Raw genomic sequence first — 11,620 nt, 5'->3', positions numbered from 1 at the left:
GCTTCCAACAGGACGCCCACGTTTGGGATTCACACACGTTCCGGAGACGCAGAGGAAAACCGATTGCCACCCCGGGCTGAAAGCAAACTTCAGAAGTCACTTAGTCCGTCTCTTTGCCTTCAAACAAATGGAGTTTTTGTTGACTTTTAAAGACTCACAGCAATTCGTTCGCTCGCTTCAGTACACCCACAAAGGTTTTGCAATGAGGGGTCATAGAGAGGACACTTGCGGACATGTGGGGACCTGGTCAAGTCACATCCCCACTCAGCCTCAGTCCACACGTTGCAAAATGACGGAGTCAATTAGACTATGGTTCATGTCGCTTCCAGTTCTCTGATACTAATCATTTAGCATTCAACAACTCCCTCTCACAACAGTCAGCCTTAGTCCATTTGTTTTATTTTGAGCCTTATTGTATATATGTGTTCAGAACCTTCAGGGGTGGGAAGCATTCATTCAAAATAAATTTTTGAGTGCACAGCAGTAGGTACTTCAGGATATAAAAACAAAGTCATCTGTGGTCTCTCCCTCTATGAGTTTATACTGTACTTGAGGGAAAAAATATGTAAGCGGAGCTGAACTATACTAAAAGACAAAATAATCGAAATGACACTAGGCAGTATATGTCTAAGGAGCAAGGGAGAGGTGTGGGACCAGAACACTAGGAGCTCAGAGGAGGTGGGGTGGTCAGGGAGGGCTTCAAGGAAGAGGGGTGGCAAGCTCTGATGGGATATCAATAGACAAGAACTCAGGGAGCGGGGTTCCAGTCAGGAGGCACAGGATGCCTTCATCTTTGCCAACATAACCACAGTTCCTGCCTTTTAGAATTTGGGTAAAAAGAAGTAAAGAAGAATAAAAGAAGAGTAAGAAAAAGAACTGGAGAATGGGATGTGAGGCAAAGAAAAGGAAAAAAAGGCAAGGTGGAGTGGGGAGCACCAATTCACTCTGGAGTGATGTGCACCCTATCAGAGGTAGAGAAGCCAGGTGAAACAACCTGGAGATAGGTCAGGCGTGGTGGCTCATGCCTAATCCCAGCACTTTTGGAGGCTGAGCAGGGCCGATCCCTTGAGCCCAGGAGGTCGAGACCAGCCTGGGCAATGTGGCGAAACCCTGTCTCTACAAAAAATAGAAAAATTAGCCAGGCATGCCCGTCGTCCCAGCTACGTGGGAGACTGAGGTGGGAAGATCACCTGTTCCCCCCGGGAAGGTTGAGGCTGCAGTGAGCTGTGATTGCGCCACACTGTGCTCCAGCCTGGGCAATGAAGTAAAACCCTGTCTAAAAAAAAAAAAAAAAAAATCTGAAGGTGAGTTGAGAGTCACTGATGGACATAAAGTTGTGGCATAGAGCTGTGAGAACAAAGCCAAAAAGACATAAGTCTAAAATGAAATGAAAATGTTTATATGTTAAAACCAACAAATATATGCTTTTACTTATGTTCAGAGCAAGAAGAACAGGAAGGGCATTGTCCTTTATGCTAGCAGTGTGACATTAGTAGAACTCAACCTCTATTTTGACCTCAGTTCCATCTTTTCTGTCAAGGAGATTAATCTTTAATTTAGAGGAGACTCTAAAATACGAAAATACGTAGCTTAGAGGGAACTGAGGCCCAAGATAAAACAGGTTTCAGAGCAAATGGCCACATAATACGGATTCAAGAATCTTCACCTAGAATAAGCACCTGCCGGAAAGTACTTGGCTGAGAAGTGGGGAAACAGCAACTTCTATCATGGGAAATTGCCTTTACATTTTTTCTGGGTCACTTTGGGGGCAAATCCAGGATGAGTGGATGAAAGCCTCAGGGATATAGATGTCAGATCCCTACTAGGAAAAACTTAATGTCAATTAGAGGTTTTCCCAAATGGAATGGTCCACTTTGCGAAGTAGTGAGTCCCATGTCGTGGTAGGTATCCAAGTGAGCACTAGCAAATATTTCATGGGTTTTTATGGAAGAGTTTGAACTAACAGTCTCTTCCGACCCTGAAACCTATGATTCTGTGATTCTACAAGATTAGGGGAGAAAAGAATGAGTGCTTTCGCAGCTCACCTTCAGAATTTTTTTTTTTTTTTTTTAAACAGGGTTTCACTTCATTGCCCAGGCTGGAGCACAGCATGATGCAATCACGGCTCACTGTAGCCTCAGCCTTCCTGGGGGGGGGAGCAGGTGATCTTCCCACCTCAGTCTCCCACGTAGCTGGGACTAAAAAAAAAAAAATCTGAAGGTGAGCTGAGAGGCACTGATGGACGTAAAGTTGTGGCATAGAGCTGTGAGAACAAAGCCAAGAAGGCATAAGTCTAAAATGAAATGAAAATGTTTATATGTTAAAACCAACAAATATACGCTTTTACTTATGTGCCTGGCTAATTTTTCTATTTTTTGTAGAGACAGGGTTTCGCCACATTGCCCAGGCTGGTCTCGACCTCCTGGGCTCAAGGGATCGGCCCTGCTCAGCCTCCGAAAGTGCTGGGATTATAGGTACGAACCACCGCGCCTGACCTATCTTCAGATTGTTTCACCTGGCTTCTCTACCTCTGAACGGGTACACATGACTCCACAGTGAATTGGTGCTCTCCGCTCCAGCCTGTCTTTCTTCCCTTTTCCTTGCCTCCATCCCATTCTCCAGTTCTCTTTCTCACTCTTCTTTTATTCTTCTTTACTTCTTTTTACCCAAATCCTAAAAGGTAGGAACTGTGGTTATGCTGACAAAGAGGAAGGCACCCTGTGCCTCCTGACTGGAACCCTGCTCCCAGGCTGGAGTACAGTGGCACGATCATAGTTCACTGCACCCTCGAACTCCTGTGCTCAAGCCATCTTCCTGCCTCAGCCTCCTGAGTAGCGAGGACTATAAGCATATGCCACCATGCTTTGCTAATTAAACATTTTTTTTTTTTTTTTTGGTAGAGACAGGGTCTTGCTATGTGGCCCAGGCTGGGCTTCAACTCCTGGCCTCAGGTGATTCTCTTGCCTCGGCCTCCTAAAGTGCTGGGATTATAGGCATGAGCCACCATGCCCCGTCTAGAATTTCAATTTTGAGTACCATTCATTCTTTTTACAATAGAAACAAAGGTCTATTTTTTATTTTTTATTATACTTTATGTTCTAGGGTACATGTGCACAACATGAAGGTTTGTTACATATATATACATGTGCCACGGTGGTGTGCTGCACCCATTAAGTCGTCATTTACATTAGGTATATTTCCTAATGCTGTCCCTCTCCCCTCACCCCACCCTGCAACAGGCCCAGTATGTGATGTTCCCCTTCCTGTTTCCAAGTGATCTCATTGTTCAGTTCTCACCTATGAGTGAGAACATGCGGTGTTTGGTTTTCTGTTCTTGTGATAGTTTGCTGAGAATGATGGTTTCCAGCTGCATCCATGTCCCTACAAAGGACAAGAACTCATCCGTTTTTATGGCTGCATAGTATTCCATGATGTATATGTGCCACATAGAAACAGAGGTTCTTAATCATTGAAAACCATCATAGGCATATTTCTGCTCTTTTTCCAAGAGGAGGATTTGTCCTTTTTGTTATATTTTCAAAGGGGTCAGAGGTCAAAAAAAAAAAAAGATTAAGAACTGCTGTTTCAGGGCCTTTGTGGGATTCTGTTTATGTTTTTCCTGATTGTTTTGCCATTGCATCTGGTGTAGCCAGTCTTCCTCTCAGGCTACCATGAACTCCAAGACAGCTGATCTCTTTCTCCCAGGACTCTCTTCACTTCCAGCTCTGCCCCCCGCTATTCTTTGTGTCACACTTGGGTTTAAAGACACAGTTCCACTTATAACTTTTACTTCTTCTGTGGGGCCACTTTGATCTGCATAAACACTCCCACCAAGCTCCTCTGAATCTTGTTCCAAACCCTGCTGGATCTGCATGGGGCACATATCCCCTAGTAGGAACTGAGGGCGCACAGGCTCGCACACCACTGAGGCCACCTCTTTTCCTCTCTTCCGTCATCAGGTTCTGATGGCCTCCACTGGGCATCCTCCCTCAGATGGGCAGGTCCCCAGCAGATCTGAGTCTTCCTGATGATCAGCACTCACATGCCTCCATTCCCATCATTTTCTTTCTTTCTTTCTCTCTCTTTCTTTCTTTCTTTCTTTCTTTCTTTCTTTCTTTCTTTCTTTCTTTCTTTCTTTCTTTCTTTCTTTCTTTCTCTTTCCTTCCTTCCTTCCTTCCTTCCTTCCTTCCTTCCTTCCTTCCTTCCTTCTCTCTCTCTCTTTCTCTCTTTCTCTCTTTCTCTTTCTCTTTCTCTCTCTCTCTCTCTCTCTCTTTCTTTCTTTCTTTCTTCCACAGACAGCTGGTGCCCATGCCGGCACCTGGAGCTGCCACCCTGTGGCAGCAGCCAGCATGTCCAACTGTGCACAGTGGCCAGACCCCACCTCCCTCTTCTGCATACTTCCCCTGTGCTAATGCTGTTTCAAGTGCTTTGTGTACATTGTTCATTTAACTTTCTCAGAGATGCCTCATGAGGTAGGTGTGATTAACCTCATTCTACAGATGAGAAAACTGAGGCTTCTGGAGGTTAAGTAACTCTCACCAGGGCACTCAGTGAGTGGGTGGAAGCTTCAGGAATCAGGCCCACATCAGTTCGCTGCCTGCATTCTTAGCACCATGCCTTATTGCCCTTTGCTTTCCTTGGCGCCACCCCAATTCTCTCTACTCAGTGCCGTGAAGTAGAAAACAAAAACTGCCTGGTTCTCCCTCACCACCAGTCAAACTTGTCACCTTATCAAGTTACTTTCTCCTTCTGGGCTTCAGTTTCCTTTTGCAGTATAGGAGACAAACATGCCCTGGGGTCCCATCCAGTTCTAGGAAGTCTGCTTTCTTTTTCTCCCCTCTTCTCCAGCTTTGGTTACTTGGCCATCACGTACCATTCTGGCCACCAAATAACATGACAATAGGAATATTCAAAGAAGTGTACAGCAAAGCATTCAGGCCCCTTGGTACAAACCTGCCAGCAGGTTAAAAAAAAAAAAAATCCAACCATCCAACCAGCATTGAACAAAATTAGGGCAGAAATACTGAAATGATTTAGAGTACAGAAATGATCAGAGACTACAGATGAGTTAGGGACACTTCCCAGGGAATAAGAGGCGAAGAGACCTTAAAGGAAATGAGGAATGCTGCTTGGGGCTCCAGCTGGGAAGGTGGAATGGGGGGATGTGTCCTGGTGATCCTGTTCCTCTGGTCCTTTCTTTGTGGTGTCTGGTTGCAATGAGTCTTGTGGGTTGTGGGAGAAGAGATGGAGTGGGTAGGGAGTAGCAGGAAAGACAGTAAGTCACGTGGGTCATGTGATTTGTAACTCAGGTGTACTTATTACTAAATTTCTTTTTTTTTCTGTGGATAGGACTTAGATTATTTGGACTTGGTAGTGTTATTGGATCTTTGGGGTATTGCTTTTCTGGCTGGAAACCTCTGTGGTCGGTAGCGTCTTTGCCCAAGTTTTGATCAGGCCTGCTGGGCTCTTTCCGCCCACTCGGCCTGGCAGGCCATACTCAGCTCACATTATTGGCCTGAATCCCATGCCTCTAAAGGAGGCTGCAAGTCAGGCGTGGAGCGGCAAGGGGTGCGTGAGCGAGCATGGGGTCTGGCCATTGTGCACAGTTGGACATGCTGGCTGCTGCCACAGGGTGGGCAGCTCCAGGTGCTAGCATGGGCGCCAGCTGTGTGTGAGGCTGCTGCTGGACCAGGCGCACAAACAGCTTCCCTGGCTGGCACTGGGGAATGCAGTGGCACCCAGAAGCTTGGAGATGCCAGGAACCACAGGGCCCCAAAGAGGGAGTCACAGCCCTGGTTTGGGGAGTTCCCAGGTCTGAGATCCCTGAAGGGTCACAGCTTTTCTCTCCTCTTCGCCCCCTTGTTTGGGGCAAGCAAGGGACATGTTTCAGCTCTGTCTGTGTTACAGCTCTTTTAGTCTTGCCATTTGGCGAGTCCCAAGTTATTGCCCTGCAACCAGGAAGAATGAGTACATAGACAAGTGGAGGGGGAGCAAGATGAAGAGGAGCTTTATGGAGCAACAGAAAAGCTCAGAGGACACCCGCAGTGAGCAGCTCCTCTCCATAGCGAGGGTGTCCCAGTGAGTGTTCAGCTCTCAGCAGAAAGGGTAGCTCCCCTCTGCAGCTGGTCATCTCCTCAGCTCTTAGCAGAGAGGAGATCCTGGGGTGGGCAGCTCCTCTGGGGAGGGCAACTCCTCTCTACAGCTGGTCATCACCTCCCTGTGTGTCATCTTTCCCTCTGCTCAGTTTGGCTGAGTCCAGGGTTTTTATGGGCTTTAGAAGGGAGAAAGTGCATGCTGATTGGTCCATAGGTGGCTATGTGCGGGTCTCAGAGAAAAGCACTACAGGTCCCCTCTCTGGTCCTGGACTGGCAGCTGCCCCCTACCCCACCACTCCCTTGAAAGTGGGGCTTCACTGGGGACCCTCCCTCTTCCACCTAGGAGCCTGTCTGCCTCCTGCAGGCTTCATGGTGCCCAGGCTGTTCAGTCTGCAGGCCAGCTCCAGTCGTCCTCAGCACCTGCCCTCAGCCTCCTTCCTGTGCTTATTGGCACCCACAGTCCAGAGGGAGCCAAGGCAGCAGGGGCCAGGTGTATCAGCACTGTCCCAAGTGTGTGCATCCCAGGCAGGGCTAGGACAGTGCCCAGGCTAGGCCCTGGCCTTGCTCTGAGATCAGAGGGGGCGCCAACAGTGGGGAGAAGACAGGCAGTGGGAGTAGGCACCCCCGAGCTTGCAGGGGGCAGAGGGAGCTTCCTGGGCTCCTAAGAGTGCAGAGATGCCTGATTCCACAGGGCAGGGTGGCCGCAGCTACACCTGGGGAGCTTCCACCCGGCCAACTTGGAAGGGGTGGGGTTCCTTCTTGTCCCTGGCTCCTGCTGGCTCTGTGGAGAGAGTGGCCCTGGCGGTACCTCTTTGCAGCCTGGAGTGAGGTCCTCAAGTTCTCACTGGGCCTGGGCCGGCATCTGGCCTGGGGGTGTCATTGTCATGAGTTACCGTGGCCCCAGCGCTCACGGCTGGCCCTGGGCTCCCCATTGCCAGGCCCTGCCCAGGGGCACCTCCGGGAGTGACTTTGGGAGTGGATTGTAGGTCCTGAGGCCGGCCATCAGCAGTGTCAGGCTCGGTGGTCATCCTGATGCAGGGCAGATCCTGGCGATGCAGCCCCGGCAACCCTGCACAGAGCCTCCTCTTGAGGCACAGGAACCCCGTGCTCTCAGTGGATTGGGCACGTGCTCTCAGTGGATTGGGTGGCTGTACTGCTGGCTGAGTCTCTTAAGCAGACGCCACTTCCACTTTCCACCCCAGGTCCCCGAAGTGCTTCCCCAGCTCTGCACCCCAGGTCCCTCTCTGCCCACCTCTCTGTGCCCAACTGCATTATTCCCATGAGGGCTGGTAACTGGGCCTGGCCCCATTGCGGCGGCCCCCAGAGCGGCGGACTCCGGGGCAGCTCCCTGGGCCAGGCTCTGGGGACTATCGTCTCCTCTCCATGCCCTCCCAGCAGCCGCAGTGGGCGATAGTGGCGACATGGGGCCAGGGTCAAAAGTGATGGAGGCTCCAGGCCTGGGGGCGGGGCGGGTCCCACGGGCGGGTCCCACCCGGCGGGTCCCACCCAGCCGTGCGATGGTGGGAGCGGTGCAGTCGGCTGCCTCGGGATGCAGGGCACATGGGACGCGGGGCGCAGGGGTCCCACCGCCGCCACTGCTGCTCCCACAGGGCTCCTGCTGCCACTGCTGGCGTCTCCCTGCTACAGCTGCTGTGATGGTAGCCGCCGCTTCGAATGGCCCGCTGCTGCCACCAGTAAGAATAGTCTTGCTACAAAATCTTCATATTTTTATGTTTTTTTTTTTTTAATTTTTAATTTTAGAGGCGAGGATTCGAACTTCTGGGTTCATGCCATCCTCCCATCTTCGCCTCCTGAGTAGAACATGCCACTGTGCCGGCTAGCTCATAGTTTTAAGGTACTTTTTCCCCCTTCTTGATGAAAAAAATACAACTTAAAAAGTTGGCACAGATAAACAGAGCTGGGGCTTATATCTTATAACCCATGTAATTAATTTCATAGCCAAATCTTCATGTGCTTCCCTCCCATCCTCTGCCATGCTATAATTAGATTCTGAGGGACTTTGAGAGTTCTATCCCACTACCTTGAATGGCATCCATGGTTACCTTGCCCCAAACATCCATTATTAATTACTTTTTGAGGGTGCAGGCATTGAAGGCTTCTGGGCATGGCTTGATTATTGAGTGTTTGGCCTCTGAAGCCAGAATGCCAGAGTTTAGAACTGGAGACTCCTTGGAAAAATGACTCTTCCTTTCTGCACCTTGGCATCCTTCTCTGTAAAATGGGGATAAAAGCAACACCCACCTCATTAAGGGATGTTGTGAAGATGTTACAATATAATATGTTTGAGGCATTTAGAATAACACCTAGGCCATAATGAACCCTCAATAAATGTCAGATGTAAAGTTATCAACATACTTGTCCTCTTAGCTTAAATCTTATTCAGGGCATTGCCTAGTAGAGTTCTGAGGCATAAAATGTCCTTTTTATGACCTGAGCAAAGGAAAGCATTAGGAAACAGGGCATTCATTAACTAGAATGGTCTTAGGCTGAAAGTTTTACCATGTACAGAGTCCTCTGAGCATTTAAGAGATGGGTGTGCAGGCAAAGAGTTCCTAGGGAAGGAGCAAAGAATCAGGGTGAGGCAGACAGAGGATGGCGGTTGAGAGTAACTGCCCAGGGATGGGGAACAAGCCCCTGGGGTAGGCACAGGTGTCTGAGTCCCTGAAGGGAGGAGAATGGAGCCAAAGGGGTGGAGAAGAGAGGGAGGAGGCAAGACCAGAGAAGCAGAGGAGTGCTCCTGCCAGGGGGTCCCATGCAGTGAAGGAGGTGTGGCCTCATGGCTGCTTCCTCTGGCCTCCTGGCTTCCAGGCAGGTCTTACTGGGTTGGAAACAGATAGGGCCATGGGGGAAGTGAGACATGTTGCTAATCATACTTCCAGCTCACAGTCATCTCTCTGTTTGTCATCCTTTCAAGGAAAAGCTGTATCCCAAGGGCCTTCTGTTTAGCTCAGACCTTGGCCCAATGCCCAGGTTTTTCCGGTGCCACTATCATATCTCAGGATTCAGCCAGGCATGGCTGGTAACTTCTTGTAATAGTCAAGACAGGAAGTGGTCAGGACCTGGAAATAGAACAGCCCTTGGGGGTGGGTAGGACTGACCCAGCTCCGGGTGCCTCCTCAGGCTGGTGGCACAGAATTCCTGGACTTGGCTTGGGTTGCAGGGACGCTAGAGATAATGTCTTTATGGATTTTCCAATTTTATCTGAGACAATGGGAAATCTAGTAGTGTTTTATGACAAACAGGAATTTCTCCCATTATCATAGCAATGCTGACTTGAAACATTTGGGAGTGCCTGACATTCTCTACCCACACTTACAGTAAGGGAGACAGTAGGTTGTAGGGTGAGCACTGAAGTCAGACTGAACTTTTCTGAACCCCATCTTTGCCACTAACTCACTGGTGCTCTTGAGCTCATTACCTCATCTCTCTGTGCCTCTGTTTTTTTACTTGTAAAATCAGGATTCCTCTGCATATCTTGCCACAGACTAAGAAAAAGTATGAAAGAATGCATAGCATAGTATCTTGAACACAATAATCTCAAAATAAATGACATCTAGTCAAATAATCATCATCATGATCACTGTCCCTTCACCCACCAAGCTTCAGTTTGCACCTCTGTAAAATGAGTTGTTATGAGGATTGAGGGAAATAATCACTATTTGTATAGAAGGTAATATATGGTAGGTGCTCTCAAATTGTAGTTGCTGCCCATGGAAGAAAGCCAAATGCTGGGGATGAGGAACTGGGTCAGCAGCTCATGTTCTGAGGGGAAGTGGGGTTGGGAGAAGGGAGGCCAGTCCCTGGCTGGAGTAGACCTGTGGAGTTAACCCCCTCTGTTGAGTAGAAATGTTGGGAACAGGAGAATGGACTGGCACTGAATTCAGGCAGATTTGGGAGAACTGACTAGGTCCTGCTACTCCAGAGAAGCTAGTAAGTGATAGGCTGGAGTAGTGACAGGGAATAGCTGATAGTGTGGGCATTGGCTATAGCAAGGGCCTTCCTGAGTCCTCAGTGGCCCAAACTAGCCTCATAGGGTTCTAGATCCCAGGATTTCTCTGGAGCAATTCTTCTTTTTTTTTTTTTTCTTATTATATATATGTTTTTTAAAATTTCAATAGCTTTTGGAGTACAAGTGGTTTTTGGTTATATGTCTGAATTGTATAACCGTGAAGTCTGAGATTTTACTGCATCCATCACCTGAATGGTATATACTATACCCAATATGTGTTTCTTTTATCCCTAACCACCCCAACCTTCCCCCTTATGAGTCTCCAAAGTCCATTATACCACTCTGTATGCCTTTGCATACCCATAGCTTAGCTCCCAATTATAAGTGAGAACATACAGTATTTGGTTTTCCACTCCTGAGTTACTTCACTTAGAATGATGGCCTCCAGCTCCATCCGAGTTACTACAAAAGACATTATGTCATTCCTTTTTATGGCTGAGTAGTATTCCATGGTGTCTATATACCACATTTTCTTTTTTATTTTTGAGACCGAGTCTCACTCTGTCGCCCAGGCTGAAGTGCTATGGTGCCATCTCGGCTCACTGCAACCTCTGCCTCCCAGGTTCAAGTGATTCTCCTGCCTCAGCCTCCCGAGTAGTTGTGGTTACAGGTGTGCACCACCATCCCCGGCTAACTTTTGTGTTTTTAGTAGAGATGGGCTTTCACCATATTGGCCAGTCTGGTCTCGAACTCCTGATCTCAGGTGATCCACCCGCCTTGGCCTCCCAAAGTGCTGGGATTACAGGCGTGAGCCACCCTGCCCAGGTACCACATTTTCTTCATCCACTCATCAGTTGATAGGTACTTAGGTTGGTTCCATATCTTTGCAGTTGTGAATTGTGCTGTGATAAACCTAGGCATGCAGGTGTCTTTTTAATACAATGACTTCTTTTCCTTTGGGTAGATACCCAGTAGTGAGATTCCTGGAAGGAGTGGTAGATCTACTTTTAGTTCTTTAAGAAGGTGGAACAATTGTTGTTAACCCTAGAGGTCACAGACCCATTTGAGAAGCTAGTGAAAACTAACGATCATTTCTATAGAAAAATGTATACCACACAAATGTTTGCATATTAGAGGGGGCTCACAGATCCCCAGGAACTTATCAAGAGACTTCAGGTGCAGAACCCTGGTGAACTTGTCCCAGCAGCACTAATTAAGCCCAAGGACTAGACACTAGATCCACCCATAGGTTGGCACAGGGCAGAGGACCTGATCCAGGAGCTGTCAGAGGATGCTCAGTTTGACCGGTAAAGAAGCTACCCAGCCAGTACCTACTATGCAACATCCTCCTGCCTCCATTCAGCCAACATTGGCCAGGGGGCTAGTGATGGGCAGCAACAATGAAAATCAGTGGGTATCCTGACTCATAGGCAGAATGTGGGGGTAGATTAAACCAGCATAGATGAGTTGATCCTAAGAGGAAAAAATAGCTCTTATTTATTTATTTATTTATTTTATTTTATTTTATTTTATTTTATTTTATTTTATTTTATTT

Source organism: Rhinopithecus bieti, unplaced genomic scaffold, assembly GCF_001698545.2.
Source record: "Rhinopithecus bieti isolate Rb0 unplaced genomic scaffold, ASM169854v2 scaffold_12928, whole genome shotgun sequence".
NCBI classification, from domain to species: Eukaryota; Metazoa; Chordata; class Mammalia; order Primates; family Cercopithecidae; genus Rhinopithecus; species Rhinopithecus bieti.
This window is presented reverse-complemented; position numbering follows the sequence as displayed.